Genomic DNA, 4,872 nt, shown 5'->3' on the forward strand with positions numbered 1-4,872 from the left:
ACAATTTGTAAATACTTGACCATATATGACGGGTATTGTCTCTGGGCCCTCGTCTTGTAGATGTTTCCTTATGTTCTCCTGAGAGCCCCCCCTCCCCCACTGGGCCCTTTCAAATTTGGCCCTCCATATCTGCAGGTTTTATATCCACAGACTGAACCAACTGCAGATCAAAATATTTTTAAAAAAATTGCAGGGAGTTCCCAAAAGCAAAAGTTGAATTTGCCACACGCCGAGCACCGCACGGAATCCGTGTGAATGGCGTGTAGGCATACCCTGCTCTAGCCTGAATGCAAATTAAGGTTATGTGCAAAAACTATGCCATGTTACATAAGGGGCTCGAGCATCCATGGATGTTGGTACCCGAGGGGGTCCCGGAACCAATCCCCCATGGAAACCAAGGATGACTGTACAGCTTCCCAGACTCGGGCAGCATCTCTCCTTTGACTGGCCTCTCCGGATACCCCTTCAGCTCCATCCCTGGTACTACACCCCGTCCCTGCCTCTTACTCTGGGTCCTCACTTATTTGGGCAGAATCCACAGGCTGACGTTCCTGCCACAGTTCCCACGTCTGACTGCCAGGATCTGCACACCTTCGACCTGCCTGTAGAAAGCAACTTCCTACGTGCATCATCCACTCGGCTGGTGATGTGGGGCCACATCAGTGCATTCAGATGCGAGCAGATGCGAAACATCACCACCAAACATACGCTGACACTAGAAATTTCTAGGTGGTAAATAATGGGTAATTGTGCCGTTTTTATGGGGTGTGCTCGTTAAACCCTCAGCTGAAGTCTCTAATGCCATCTTGGGAATATAAAGGATCATGCTTGGTGCCTAAAAATAAAGAACTGATTCACTATGAGATGCTAATATATCTATTGCTTCAAAAAAAAAAAGGCAGCCATCAAGTAGCACAGCTGCTGTGCGTGTCAAAGACTCCATTCACACTGCTAATGGCAGCCTTTCGCAGTTTCTGGAACTCTGCCACCCCACATTGCTCCAGGTACAGAGCTGACAGGTTGGAGGGGTTTTTTCTCCCTCTGCCTGTGATCAGCCTGGCGGTGGTTGTTTATTAACTCACAGCAAGAATAGGAGCAAGGAATTCCCTAAACTGAAAACGCCACCACTGTCACGTGCAACTTGGCAAGTGATGAAATCTCTTACCTTGTCCAAATGCTTGGGGTCTGTCTATTGTTCTGATCGTACGTTGTAAAATACTGGACGTTTTCCAAATGGCCAGTCATATTCGTGGGAAAGAGCACGCCCTGGGGTGAGCAGCCCCCACTCGTGTTTGCTTGCTCCGACAAGCAGCCGCTTTGTCCCCGGTCCCCAGCACCTCCTGGAAGTGCTCCCTTACACAGCATGGCCCCCACAGCCTAATGCTGTGCTCAGAGCTGGAGCTGCATCTGCATAAAAACTGACAAGCCCACCCTGAACCCCCTCTCTGACCTGGTACCTCCTCCCGCCACCAAAGGAAATGGTGCTTCTCCTAGAAAGGAGTCCCAGGCAACAGTGCCCCCCCCCCTCCAAATCAAACATTGATAAAAACAGCCACTATTAATGAGCTTTATCATATGCCAGGTACACCCATAGTTACTTTATATGTTAATTTGTTGAATCCTCCCAGCAGCTCTCTGAAGTAGATGCCACCATTGTCTTTACTTTACCGACAAGGGAGCTCAAGACAGACAGGCTGGGAAACTTGCTCAAAGTCACACGACTAGAAAGTGGCAGAAGCAAGCGATGAAGGCAGGCAGGATGGTTTCAGAGGTCAGGTTCTTAACCAGCAAAGAGAATGAAAATAAAAAAAGGGTTTGAAAGGAAAGACATGATCGCCGAGAGGTAGCCCACGTGCCCCTCGGCCCTGTTTCTCTGGTTGATTTCTATGCGGCCCTTCCCAGCCAGGTCAGACCCGGACTCCGGCTGCGGCTCCGCAGGGCCCTGGGCCCCCAGCGAGGCTGATCATTCAAACCGCCTGGGGAACTTTAAAAGACAGCTCTCCAAGCCTTGCTCCTGAGCTACTAAACCAGTCCGGGCTCCTGAAAATTACATTTCACTTTAAACTTCCTTGGGTGTTTCTAATGGCCAGGCAGGTTTTGGAGTCCCGGACAGAAGCAAGAGCAAACTGCTCCCAAGCACTGGGAGAGGCCAGACCAGGCCTCTCCATGAAGGGTGGAGGAGACAGGTCCAAGACCAATCACCCCCTCCGTGTGCGGGGAGCACATTTCACGGCCCGCGGCAGGCTGGATCTGAAGGGGGTGAGCAGTGGTCGTTGGCCACGCCAGGACGTGCTCGGTCAGCGAGCGTCTGATCCTCCGTCTGACCCCATCACCCCTGTGGCCCTTGTGATGGCACTGAGGTCCTTTGAAAATGCCTCTCATTGTTCCTTTTTCTTTTTACACTATGTGTGCCACTGTAGAAAGTGCACGTTAGTTAGCAAAAGAAAAGTAAAAGCACTTGCCTTCTTATGGCCCAGAGTTATACTGTTAGCGTGTTGGGGAGAGGTGTGGAATCACCTCCTGCAGATGGAAGATGGACTTCTTGTCTGTTTTCAGGACAAGCTGGTGGCATCACAATTTTGCTATCTGCCCACCTGTGGCCTCACTGAGTGAGGCTCCAGTAGGGACCGCATTCCTTCATCAGTGTGAGGTTGCCAAAGCTGGAGACTCAGGGCCCCCTCCGAAGACCCGGGCCAGGAGCCAGCAGGTCTGTAGGGTTTCAGAAAACCTGTGCAGTGAGCAGACTCACGTTGATGGAGCTGTACTGCTCGTTGCCACCGCTACTGCCACGTGAACAGCCCCACAACCACCAGCGCCAGCTCAGAATCACAGTGTCCAGCCTGGGAGGATCTGAGGGACCGCCTGGGGGTCATTTTTTAAACAAGGAAGCCACAGCTCAAGAAGTGGTTGTCTGGTTGTCGAGTTCAGCCGTGTCTTCCCTGGCTGTGAGCTTTGATATCCCTGGAACATAACTACGGGGTCTGGCAAGGGACTCGGGTGATTCCCGAGGGACATCACTAATGAATGGGCTACGAAAGTAACAGATGTGCAAAGCTCACCGGAGGGTGACTCTGTAAATCCTTTACAACTGCTGGCGCACCTATTCTAATTCTATAACTTAACTGTGGCTTAGTTGGGGAAATCCATCCAACAAACCCAACAAGATCTGCATTCCTACATTTTTGTTTGTGTGTGACAATACCCTCATAGCCCTTCCTCCTTTTCTTAGTCCCTGCCCTACTGTGTGATTGGTTGGGTTTGGTCTAGAGCTTGTAATTTTGGAGTATATTAATAATGGCCATTTTAATGGACTTACTTAAAAAAATGTTTGTGCTGTATTACAGGGGTTAGAAAACTTTTTCTTCTGGTCCTATAGTAAGTATTTTGGGTTTTGTGAGCTATAGGGTCTCTGTTACAGCTGCTAATCTCTGCAGTTGTACAAAACAGCCACAGACAATACATAAATGAATACGACTGTGTTCCAATAAAACTTTGTGGACAAAAATAGGTGGCCAGCCTGCCCAACTCCTATTCTCTTGAATAATTATAGCTCTCTAAAAAGTCTTAATTGTTTGATGCCATGTCAGAAGAAAAATCACTGGATCTAATTTAGAGTAAGTATGAGGTCATATCTATTCACCAAAAATAGTTCTTTGTTCTGCAAACCCTATTACTTCTGCTTTTTAATGACTGCCAGACAATGTTCTTGCCAAACATGCGTGTCAGTGGTTCCCCGTGAATATCCTCGCAGTGTGGAGTTATTTAAGCTCAGACTGCACAGCTCAGCGGTCTCTCCAAGACATTAAAGCAGACGAAGGCCAGTACAGCAACCACCGATGCTAAAATTTTTGTCATTACTTAAGCAGAAAATGTTCTCAAAGGAGCCAGTTCTTTGTAGGAATGTGTCACAGTTTCCTGTATCAGTTAGTTGCAAAAGCAAACGACTCTAATCTAATGCCTAAAGCAATAATTATTTATTTAGCCCACTAGTCGGTGGATCACCTGGACAGTTCTCCTGGTCGAGACCAGTCTCAGGATACAGACTGGCCAGGTCTGCCTCAGCCGGCCTGACCGGGATGTCCGCCAGTTGGACGGTTGTCAGCTTGGGCGGTGGCGGGTGGGGAAGGGGCGCTGGGTCTCCTGGCTCTCGTTCCCCAGAAGGCTGGCCCAGGATCATTCACGCTGCAGTCCCCAAGGGCCAAGACCATCAGTGGAAGCGTGATAGGGCCCCTGAGACCTAGGCTCAAAATCGGCACTTGGTCACTTCCACTGCATCCTATTGGCCTAAGCAGGTGATGAGACCAGGCCACATTTAACAGACGGGGAAAGAGATTCTACCACTTCATGGGAGAAGTGCAAAGCAATGCATCAAAGGGTATATGGATCCAGAGAGGCGTGGACCATTGGACCATTACTGCAATCAATCTGGCAGAGTTTCTAAGAGAAGAGGCAGAATAACTGTATGAAAAACAAGACAGGAAACCCTGTTGATACTGTTCACGTGGTCGAGATGAAAACGACATTAGCACGACCGACGTGTTTTCATAGCCTGTTCTCACTGCTGAACGAATCCAAGTCACGTCTCAGGTTCTGAGTCTGCCTGCCCCGCAGAGCTGGTCCAGCCCAGCGTGTCTCCTAGTGTGCGCAGTCGCGCCCTGCCTTCGGAAAGCCCTGGGTATGAATGTTCACTGTCAAAAGAAAAATCAGTATGTCATTCCTTGACTGGCAAGAATTTTGTTAATTTTTTAAATATTTTATTTTTTATTTCAGAGGGAGGAAAAGGGAGGGAGAAAGAGAGGTTGAGAAACATTGATGTGTGAAAGAAACATCTACTGGCTGCCTTCCACATGCACCCCCGTGGGTATACCGGCC

The sequence above is a fragment of the Phyllostomus hastatus genome, unplaced genomic scaffold (genome assembly GCF_019186645.2).
Source record: "Phyllostomus hastatus isolate PE091 unplaced genomic scaffold, TTU_PhHast_1.1 phas_scaffold_78, whole genome shotgun sequence".
In the NCBI taxonomy this organism is placed as follows: domain Eukaryota; kingdom Metazoa; phylum Chordata; class Mammalia; order Chiroptera; family Phyllostomidae; genus Phyllostomus; species Phyllostomus hastatus.